This window comes from Meles meles, chromosome 3 (assembly GCF_922984935.1).
Source record: "Meles meles chromosome 3, mMelMel3.1 paternal haplotype, whole genome shotgun sequence".
Taxonomy (NCBI): domain Eukaryota; kingdom Metazoa; phylum Chordata; class Mammalia; order Carnivora; family Mustelidae; genus Meles; species Meles meles.
This window is the reverse complement of record NC_060068.1, coordinates 160,797,778-160,810,435: the sequence shown is the minus strand read 5'-3', so window position 1 is coordinate 160,810,435 and position 12,658 is coordinate 160,797,778.

The window sequence follows — 12,658 nt, the reverse complement described above, 5'->3', positions numbered from 1 at the left end:
TTGCATAATTTACATACAAGTTCTCTAACAGATATTTTACTGAAGTATAATTAAATTATAATATTAGTTTTAGGTGTACAATATAATGATTTAACACTTCTATATGTTATATTTATATACTAGTAAATGTTCATCAAGATAAGTGAAATCTTAATCTCCTTTATCTATTTTACCCATTTCCCCATCCACCTTCCCTCTGGCAGCCAACAAACTGATGGCTACAGTCCGTTTTCTGTATTTAAAAGTCTGGGTTTTCTGGTCTCCTATGTTTATTTGTTCATTTACTTCTTAAATTCCACATGAATGATTCATATTTATCTTTACCTCACTGACTTATTTTGCTTAGGATCATACACTCTAGGTCCATCTATAATGTTATTGATGGCAAAATCTCATTATTTTTTAATGTCTACGTAATATTCCATTGTGATTATATGTCTGTATATATGTGTGAGGTGTGTGTGTGTGTGTGTGTGTGTGTGTATCTTTATCCATTCATTAATTGATGGACACTTGGCTTGCTTCTTTATTTTAGCTATTGTAAATAATTCTGCAGTGAACATAAGGGTGCATATATTTTTTTGAATTCATGTTTTCATTTTCTTTGAATTGTTGGATCATATGGTAATTCTATTTTTAATTTATTTTTTTAGGTACCTCTGCACTGTGTTCTATGGTGGCTGTGCTCCAATTTGAATTACCAACAGTGCACTAGGGTTCCTTTTTTCCACGTCCTTACCAATATTTGTTATTTCTTATGTTTTTGATTCTAGTCAACCTAGAAGGTGTAAGGTGATATTTCAGTGTAGTTTTGATGTGAATTTGATGTGAATTCATCTGTACATCCTCTGAAAAAAATGTTTGGTTAGGTATTCTTCCCATTTTTTCCTGCCAATTTCTTAATAGGAATTTTGGGGAAGGTTTTGTGCATATGTTTTGAGTTGTATAGTTCTTTATGTATTTTGGATATTAACTCCATGTTGGATGTATGATTTGCATCATACATTCTAGTCAGTAGGTTGTCTTTTTGTTTTGTTGATAATCCCCTTTGCTGTGCAAAAGGTTTTCATTTTGGTATAGTATAAATAATTATTTTTGCTTTTGTTTTCCTTACCTGAGGAGACCTATCCATAAAAATGTTGCTAAGCTGATGTCAGAGAAATTACTCCCTATGTTTTCTTCTAGGGTTTTTTTTTTTTAATTTTAAATCTCACATTTAGATGTTTAATCCATTTTGAGTTATTTTTGTGTATGGTATGAGAAAGTAGTCCAGTTTTCCCAGCACTATTGAAGAGATTGTCTTTTCCCCATTGTACATTTTTGTCTCCTAGATTAATTGGCCATATAAATGTGGGTTTATTACTGGGATTTCTATTCTGCTTCATTGATCCATGTGTCTATTTTTATACCAGTGCAATACTGTCTTACTATGGTTTTGAACTATATCATGAAATCTGAAATAGTGATACCCCCAGTTTTGTTCTTCTTTCTTAAGATAGCTTTGCCTATTCTTTGTGGTTTCATACAAATTTCACTACTATTTGTTCTAGCTTCCTGACAAATGTTGGAGGCATCTTAGTGACTCAGTTGCTTAAGGATCTGACTCTTAATTTTAGGTTAGTTCATGATCTCAGGGTTTGGGTTTGAGCCCTGTGTCAGGCTCCATGCTCAGTGGGTAGTCTGCACAAGGATTCTCTCTCTCTCTTCCCTCCCTCCCCACTGATGCTAAAATAAATAAATAAATCCTTTAAAAAAATGTTGGTGTTTTGGTAGATATTGCATTAAATCTGTAGATTGCTTTGGGTAGAATATATATGTTTACAATATTGCTCTTCTAATCCATGAGCAGGGAATATCTTTCCATTTGTTTTTGTCATCTTCAATTTTTTTAGTGTTTTATAGGTTTTAGAGTACAGATCCTTATTATGTTTATTCCTAGGTATTTTATTACTTTTGATTTAATTTTAAATGGGATTCTTTTAATTTCTCTGCTACTTCATTATTAGTGTATAGAAATGTAACCAATTTCTGTATATTGATTTTATATCTTCTGAATTTCCTAAATTTGTTTAACATTTCTAACAGGGTTTATTGTTTTTTTGGTTTTTTTTTTTCCGGTCTGATTGTTGTGGCTAACAGTTCCAATATTATATTGTATAGAAGTGATGAGAGTAGGCATCCTTTTCTTATTCCTGATTTTAGAGGGAAACCTCCCATTTTTTTTTTTTTTTTACCACTGACTATGATACTAGCTATGGGTTTTTCAAATATGGCTTTTATTTTGTTGATATAATGTTCTTTCTAAACCTACTTTTGAAAAGTTTTTATCATGAATAGATATTGTACTTTGTCAAACACTTTTTCTGCATCTATTGAGATGATCATCCTTGATCATCCATTTTTTTAAATCCTTTCTCTTATTAAGCAATGCATCACAATGATCAATTTGTAAATATTGAATTACCCTTACATATCTGGAATATCTCAATCATGGATGACCCCATCATAACTTGATTACATCTGCACCAATTCTATTTCTAAATAATGTCACATTTACAAGTTCAACATGGACATGTATTTTGTTTGTTGAAGTTTCTAGGTAAGTCACTCTATTCTGTTCAAAAACATGGAAAACACAGGATTCCCTGAGTTTCAGGGCAGCTGTAGGAAAACAGGATTCCTCACAGTTAAGACATCTTTTTACATTATTATCTTTTTAATTTATATGAGACAATAATGCTAAGTGGGGCGAATTTGGGGTAAATCCCCTTCCCAGGTTAGAGAAAACTTTTAGTAAAGTCTTTTCTCATGAATTAGCTCATTGTTATAAAGAATAATCTGTGCATGTTTGAAAATGTGTACTGCCATTGATGGGATAATATCCACACAAAGATACCAGGTCTTCATCCCTGGAAACTGTAAATGTTACCTTACTTTTTGTAGATGTTCTTAAATTAAGGGTATTGACATTAGGTGTATTATCAGGGATTTTCCAGGTGCTCCCTAAATTCAATCATGTGTGTTCTTATAAGCAGCATATAAAAGAAGAGGAGGCAATATGGCCACAGAAGCAGAGATTGGAATTATATGGCCATAAGTCAAGAACCTGGAAGAGCAAGAAATGGAGTCTCTCCTCAAGTCTCCCAAGGAAATATGGCCTTGTTGACCTTTCCATTTCAGATCAGTGAAATTGATTTTTAACCTTTGGCTTCCAGAACTGTAAGATAATGCATTTCTATTGCTTTAAGTCTTAAGAGTTTGCTTTAGGTCTTAAGAGTTTGTTGATCTGTTACAGCAGCCCTGAGAAAATAGGGTTACTCTTCCCTCTACTAACACCAGAGGGGACATTTCTAGACTCTTCATTGTGTGAGCCTGGTGGTATTTCTAGAGATAAAGCCAATGAAATTTGGGGGTTCCCTCAAAATTGCTAGCAAGTGGGAATTTCTCACACTGAAATTGCTGGAGTCCATGGACTAATCAATACTACCATTAAAATGCCCTAACATTTTGTGGCTTGTGCAGTTTTTTCCTCTGGGTAAGCATATCTTTACTGTGACACTATGTCTAGTTTTTCTAGACTGTAGGATGGTGACTTGCCTCACTGACTAGATTCTATATTGATCCCCAGAAGATACGTTAATTTCTAGGTTTTTCAGGATTTTCTTGTTTTGTCTCTCAGAGGGATGATTTCAGTGTTTTTCATGTGTTAGGGCTGAAACCATAACCTCTGTTAGGCATATCTTTTAAGTTGCAAACAAAATAAGTGTAATTTTCAAATTATGGGAAAAAATTCACTGTAGTAGACTGAATTTATTCAACCTAAAGCAAAAGAAATGAAAACAAATGATAGTATTTTTTGAAAATCATTGTCATGTTTTATAATTGTAGTATTTAATTGGATATATTCATGAAATTTCTGTCCAGTAAATTATTTTCCTTTTTCCGTTTCATATAGATACTTATTGTTTGATTTTAAAGCTCTAATAGAGTTTTAGATTTCTCTTGAAATTGTTTTGGTGTGTCTATATTATTCAGATATCATTAACTGATAGCGTATAATTAAAATGTGATTTTGCACTCTATAAGTACTTTATGTGTAAACGCATTGTACGATGTTCTTCTATAAACAGTGTCTCTGAAGAAAATTAGCATTTAAATATTTGCAAATTTCAAGCAAGTTTTATTTCTGGAAAGAATATACTATGGTTAAAAATAATTAAGAACATAATGGAGTGAATCTATCTTTAATGAGCTCTCTTTATTGTGTATATTTATCTTTCACAATCATAATTAATACTGAGATGTAATTTGTTAGCAAAATAGTGAACACATTTCTTTTGCAGAGGAATCTCCTTTAATAGTATTAGTCAAAATGTATTATAAATAATTTGCATTTAGTACATTTTCTATTCTGATCAAGTTAGTATTAATATTTCATATTATTTTAATATGCACTTCACTTTATATCATTGCCAACATTGTCCTTGTCACAAGTAAGGGTACTAGTGACAAAAGTTATTCTACTTTCATTGTTAAATAACGAAGTTTTTTCATCACAACTATAAAATGTTTTATACAAATAGTTATTTTCAACAGAATAGTGTGGTATATTAATTAGGCAATATTCTAACAGGTACATGAATATGTCAAAACTGTATAATTTGGGGGGTGTCTGCCTTTGTCTTGGGTCATGACCCTCAGCAGGTATCCTGCTTCTCCCTCTCCCACTCCTGCTGCTTGTGTTCCCTCTCTCATGGTCTCTATGTCAAATAATTTTTAAAATCTTTAAAACTATACAATTTGTACATATTTTTAAGTAAAGATTTTACTCATTTATTTGACAGAGACACAGCCAGAGAGGAAACACAAGCAAGGGGGAGTGGGAGAGGGATAAGCAGGTTTTCCATGGAATAGGGAGCTCAACACAGGGTTTAATCCCAGGATCTTGGGATCATAACCTTAGCTGAAGACAGACACTTAACAACTGAGCCACCCAGGTGCCCTGTGTACAGATTGTTGCACAGTGATTGTATCACAATTAAATAGTTAAAAACACTACAAGGGCAAACTAGGGTATAGATGCCCTCACTGGCAGAGAATTTTCATATAATGTATTTAATGTTCTCAGTGACAGTGCAAAGGGCACAAAGGACACATGGCAGAGAGGCACAGAACTTGGTGGCTATTAGAAAAGGCTTACAAAGGATTTCAATGTGAAGTGAAGCAAAGGGATGAATAGTATATTAGCTTCCTAGAGCCGCAATAATACTTTACCACAAACTGGGAGGGTTAAACCAATAGAAGTTTGTTCTTTTATATTTTGGTAGGCTAGAAATCTGAAATGAGTATCAGCCCTGCTATATTCTACCTGTAGTTTTCAGGAAAGAATCCTTTTTTGCTTTTCTTAGTTTTGGCAGTTTGCTAATAATTCTTGCCTCATAGATACATCATAACAATTTCTGCCTCCAATCTTTACATGACCATCTTTTCCCTGTATTTTTCTGTCAGAGATAAGGGCTGGATTTAGGGTTCTCTTATCAAGCATGACCTCATCATAATCTATTTCTAAATATTGTCACATTTATAGGTTCAAGATGGATAGGTATTTGTTGAAGCTTCTTGGTAAGTCAGCCTAGTCTGCTCAAAAGCATGGAAAATGTGATTCTCTGAGTTATAGAACAGCTGTTAAAACAAGTTCCCTCATAGTTAAGATATCTTAGGGACTCTAAAGCCAAAGATGGGTTCCACCTGGTCTATGGACCATGCATGCTCTTATGTCTTTTGGAAAATGAGTGAACTTTTGTAATTATAGTTGTGACTTTGAGAAACATTTAACTTGTAAGGGTGTCCCTTAAGGTGGACTTAGAGAGGATCTCAAACCTCTCAAAGACAACGGAATGTATACTTTGGCATTCAAAAGTTCTAAAATATCAAATGACTACAAAAATAGCAATAAAATAATTATGGCAAGCAAATAGAAAACTTTTCATGCACAGGGGCACCTGGGTGGCTCAGTTGTTTAAGCATCCAACTCAGTTTCTGTTCAGGGGCTTGAGGAGATTGGGCTCCATGCTCAGCGTGGAGTGTACTTAACAGTCTTTCTCTCCCTCTCCCATACATGCTCTCTCTCTGAAATAAATCTAAAAACAAAAACAAAAAGAACTTTTATTAAAACAATTTTGGCCTTCTGAGTGGGTAACCTGAACTTAATCAATATGTCAGAAACACAATTTGAATCCAACTATTCTTTCAAGTTTCGTACCTGAGATGCAGATGCACAAGTACAGATATATGTAAAGAGTTCTATTTTGTTGATTTTTGGGAAAATAAGTGCTTACATATTTGTAAATAAGCCAAAGATTTTTCAAGTTCACACAATCTGGAGTAATCTTTAACAAATAGAAGTTATTTTAAGTTTGTTGATATAATTAAAACAGACATGTTTTCAGAGTCGTCAATATTAAATATAATTGCAAACACATAAGTTGTTCCACTTTGGTTAACTAATCAAATAATCTCAGACTCTCTAGTTTAATATATAATCCAAACAAGGTGAATAACAACAAATATTTTAAATAAATGTAGGGGTGCCTGGGTAGCTCAGTGGGTTAAGCCTCTGCCTTCAGCTCAGGTCATGATCTCAGGGTCCTGGGATCGAGCCCCGCATCGAACTACCTGCTCTGCAGGGAGCTTGCTTCCTCCTCTCTCTCTCTGCCTGCCTGTCTACTTGTGATCTCTCTCTCTCTCTGTGTCAAATAAATAAAATCTTTAAAAAATATATTTTAACTAAATGTAAATAAGACTGAAGTTTCTACTGAGTAAAACTAATACTGAGCTTATTTACAAATACTATACAGAAACATTAAATATAAACAGAAAATTATCGACTTGGATTTTTAATTTTTACAGGAGACAAAAGATATTTGGATCTATTAATATATGTCTTTTGCTATGTTACAAAATTGTACTGTACAAGACATATCTCCAAAGGCAAAAGAAACAAAAGCAAAAATGAACTTTGGGACTTCATTAAGATCAAAAGTTTCTGCACAGCAAAAGAAACAGTCAACAAAACAAAAAGGCAACCCATGGAATTAGAGAAGATATTAGCAAAGGACACTATAGATCTTAGATATCAGCCCTTTGTCTGTAAAGAACTCCTCAAAATCAACACCCAAAAAACAGATAATCACATCAAAAAATGGGCAGAAGACATGGACACTTCTCCAAAGGAGACATACGAATGGCCAACAGACACATGAAAAAAATGTTCATCATCATTAGCCATCAGGGAGATTAAAATCAAAACCACATTGAGATACCACCACACCAGTTAGAATGGCCAAAATCAACAAGGCAAGAAACAACAAGTGTTGGAGAGGATGTGGAAAAAGGGGAACCACTTTGGAAAACAGTCTGCAGCACTCTGGAAAACAGTGTGGAGATTCCTTAAGAAATTAAAATTAGAGCTACCCTATGACCCTGCAATTGCACTACTGGGTATTTACCCCAAAGCTACAGATGTAGTGAAAGGAAGAGCCAGCTGTACCCCAATGTTCATAGCAGCAATGGCCACAATCGCCAAAGTGTAGAAAGAACCAAGATGCCCCTCAACATATGAATGGATAAAGATATACAATGGAGTATTATGCCTCCAACAGAAAGGATGAATACCCAACTTTTTTGTCAACATGGATAGGACTGGAGGAGATTATGCTGAGTGAAATAAGCCAAGCAGAGAGAGTCAATTATCATATGATTTTACTTACTTGTGGAGCATAAGGAATAACATGGAGGAAGGAGAAGGAGAAGGAAAAGAAAAGTGAATTGGGGAAGTTGGACAGAGAGATGAACCATGAGAGACTGTGGACTCGAGAAACAAATGGAGGGGAGGGGAGTGGGAGGTTAGGTAAAGCTGGTGGTTCGTGTTAAGGAGGGCATGTATTGCATGGAGCACTGGGTGTAGTGAATAAACAATTAATTCTTGGAACACTGGAAAAATAAAAAAAATAAACATGTCTCAATCATTATGTATTCATTAATTTGGCACTCAGATGCTCACCCCTTAGTTTTCACTAGGACTTACAGATTATAAAGGCTGAGAATTCAAATTAATACATGTAAGTAAAACTACTAGAAATAAGAATAAAGGAAAGCAATTGTATATAAAAAGTAGGTAAAACGATAGAAAGCGTTTTTTGAATAAGGAATGGTTTAAAGGACATATATTTTAGTTTTGGCAAAGGGGAAAAAAGTAATGAAATAGAAACCATAAGAACAGTAGAACAGATCAATGAAACTTTGAAAGAATAAGATTGATAAACCCTCAGCCAGACTTATCAAAAGAAAAGAGGACCTAAGTAAGTAAAATTATGAATGAGAGATCACTTATAACACTGAAGAGATACAGTTATGAAACATATGATGAGCAACTGTATGCCAACAAATTAGGAAATCCGGAAGAAATGGATACATTCCTAGAGATGTGTAAACTACCAAAACTGAAACATGAAGAAATATAAAACCTGAACAAACCAGTGAGAAAACTGTAGCAGTAATCAAAAATCTCCCAAAAAACAAGAGGAATTCTACCAAACACTTAAAAAAGAATTAATACTTGTTATTCTGAAGCTGTTTCGAAGAACAGAAATAGAAGTAGGATGCCAGCATTACCTTGATCCCAAAACCAGACAAAGACCCCATCAAAAAAGAAAATTACAGACCAATATCCTTGATGGACATCAATATAAAAATTATCACCAAAATACTAGCCAATAGGATCCAATAGTACATTAACAGGATTATTCACCATGACCAAGTGGGATTTATTCCTGGGATGCAAGGTTGGTTCAACATCCACAAATCAATCAATGTGATACAATACATTAATAAAAGAGAGAACAAGAACCATATGATACACTTAATAGATGCTGAAGAAACATTTGACAAAGTACAGCATCCTTTCTTGATTAAAACTCTTCACAGTATAGGGAGAGAGGGAACATACCTCAATATCATAAAAGCCATCTATGGAAAACCCAGAGCAAATAACATTCTCACTGGGGAAAAACTGAGAGATTTTCTCTTAAAGTCAGGAACATGGCAGGGATATCCACTCTCACCACTGTTGTTCAACATAGAACTGGAAGTCCTAGCCTCAGCAATCAGACAACAAAAAAGAAAGAAAATTCATCCAAATTGGCAAAGAAGTCAAACTCTCACTCTTCACAGATGATATGATACTCTGGGAGGATATTAAAAGACTCCACTCCAAAATTGTTAGAACTCATCAAGGAATTCAGTAAAGTGTCAGGATATAAAATCAATGCACAGAAATCCATTGCATTTATATGCACCAACAATGAGATAGAAGAAAGAGAAATTAAGGATTAATTTCCATTTACAACACACCTAAAACCATGAGATACCTAGGAATAAACCTAACCAAAGAGGCAAATGATCTGTACTCAGAAAGCTACAGAACATTCATGAAAGAAGCTGAGGAAAACCAAAGAAATAGAAAAAAGTTCCATGCTCATGGACTGGAAGAACAAATATTGTTAAAATGTCTGTGCTACCCAGAGCAATCTACACATTCAATACAGTCACTATCAAACTACCATCAGCTTTTTCACAGAGCTGGAAGAAATAATCCTAACATTTGTATGGAACCAGAAAAGACTGAGTAGCCAAAGAAATATTGAAAAAGAAAACCAAAGATATGTAGCATCATAGTCCCAGACTTCAAGCTCTATTCAAAGCTGTGATTAACAAGACCATATGGTACTGGCACAAAATAGACACATAGATCAGTGGAACAGAATAGAGAACCAAGAAATGGACCCTCAATTCTATGGTCAGCTAATCTTCAATGAAGCAGATTTTCCTTACATCATGTGCAAAAATGGACTCAAATTGGATGAAAGACCTAAATGTGAGACAGGAATTCATCAGAATCCTTGAGGAGAACACAGGCAGAAAATTCCTCAATTTTGTCCACAGCAACTTCTTGCTAGACACATCTCCAAAGGCAAGGGAAACAAAGGCAAAAATGAACTGTTGGGACTTCATTAAGATGAAAATCTTTTGCACAACAAAGAAAATAGTCAACAAAACCAAAACACAACTGACAGAATGCAAGAAGATATTTTCAAATGACCTATAAAATAAAGGGCTCAAATATAAAATCTACAAAGAACTTAATCAAACTCAACACCCAAAGAACAAATAATCCAATCGAGGAATGGGCAGAAGACAAGAATGGACATTTCACCAAAGAAGACATACAATGGCCAACAGACACATGAAAAAATGTTCAGCATCACTTGGCATCAGGGAAATATGAACCAAAATCACAATGAGATAATACCTTACAGTAGTCAATCACATTTCTTGCTGTATTTATGTAAATAATTAGGCCAAGTGTACTGGAACTAGACTTGTTTGCAAATAAATTAGTCTTACTGTCTTACTATGATTGTCTATGATGGAAATGGAGATGATTATAGAAAGAATATGTTTCAATAATATGCCCTTGTAGATATCAGATTTTGGTTCTGTTATGACTGACTGTATTTGAGGTTTTGTTATCCACTTGTAAATATCAGAGAATTCATCTCAATTATGTGCAGACAACCTTCATACCTATTGCTATATGAGCCACTCAAGAAAGTTCAACATAGGGCATGCTGAAATCATCAAAAACTGTTAAACTAGAAAAACCCATTAGATTAAAACTGCCATCCTCATATCACCATCTGAAGATGTTTTGAAACCACCATCTAGAAATTTTCTCAACTGGATTTTCTCCAAACTCAAAATAAATTTATAATTTTCTCAAAGTAAGATTCATATGAAAATTTGGGGAAAAAAAAAAAACTAACTCTACCTAATTGCCCCTATCATATAAAGGCATAATTTAGGTGGAAGCTCACCTGCAATATTGCCTCTTGAAATACAATAGGATAAATCTAAGAATGTTGTAAATAATCATGAGAATCTGTGTGCTAAAACGTCATATTGCACTCATGAAAATAAGAAAAAATTAAGACCCAGTTATACATTATTCATAAAATTGACTTAGAAAGTTAAAATATGAATAGAAATGGTTAAATCTTGGCTTCAGAGAATTCATTCCAAGAAATTTTTAATCATTCCTATTCTGTATTTATTCATCATATTAACCTCTCTAAGGTACTATATACTCTCGGGGGTTTTAATACCTATCTTCATCTACTCACATACTAAATGGTATTCATCAGGATCAGACAACCAGATGAAAACAATAATCATGGAAGAGTTCACAATATTGTGTAGGAAAAGACTGAACTCATCTTCTCCCACAGGCATGCTAAATCAACACCTACATATAAAGCAATCCCCTTGAAGGAAATCTGAGGCCAATTGAACAGCCTTTGCACAACAAATGATAGAGGTAAAAGATGGAGAAAGGTAAGAGAAACATGGTAATCAAAAGAACGACATTCTCCATGACAAAATGTAGGAAGGAGTAATATAATTGAGGAGTCCATGTGCACACTCATCTACCAGGGCCACAGAGAAAAACAAACAAAAAAGAACCCTCAGTTTAAAAGCAACAAGAGGGCGCCTGGGTGGCTCAGCGGGTTAAGCCGCTGCCTTCTGCTCAGGTCATGATCTCAGGGTCCTGGGATCAAGTCCCACATCGGGCTCTCTGCTCAGCAGGGAGCCTGCTTCCCTCTCGCTCGCTCTCTCTCTGCCTGCCTCTCTGCTACTTGTGATCTCTCTCTGTCAAATATATAAATAAAATCTTTAAAAAAATAATAAAAGGCAACAAGATTATAAGTGAAGGGAATTCACTTATTAGTCGTAGAGGCCAACAAATAAGCATGGAATTACTGATATTTTCTCTGAGGTTGAGGCACCTTTGAACACCATATTTTATGTTCACCTTTCACCATAATAGCATAGGTGGAAGCAGGGTCCAGGAACACTAGCCAAACTGCTAAGGCTGACCCAGTGTACTCCAGGTCCCTCATCCATGCTAACTCCAGGTATCCCACCGAGGTGACCCCACTGTGTCACACCGTGGGTCTCCCTTGTCTTCACCCACTCTATCTGGTCTGCTAAAATACATTAAAATAACAGTGCATCATTATCAAGTGTGATTTACTCCACGTTTGCAAGTACATCCACAAGTGAATCAATATTGTATACTAGAGTAACAAAATGAAGGATAAAAATCATATGATCATCTCAATAGATGAGAAAAGGCATTTGGAAAAATTCAGTATTCATTTAGGATAAGAATTCCCACAAAAATGGGCATTTAAGGAACATATCTTAACATAATAAAGCCATTTATACTGCAAATCCACAGTTACCAGCATACTCAATGATGAAAAGCTAAAACATTTCCTCTCAGATTAAAAATAAGATGATCAGTCTTGACAGCTGTATTCAATGAAATACTGGAAGTCCCAGATTAGGCAAAAAATAAATAAAAAATAAAATTATAAAATATATCCAAGTTGGAAAGGAAAAAGCAAAACTATTTGTAGGTGACAAGATACTATATATAAAAATAACAATAAAAACCCAACTCTTAGAACTAGTAAGTGAATTCAGTAAAGTTGCAGGAAACAATTCATGTATATAAATTGGTTATGTTTTTATAAAC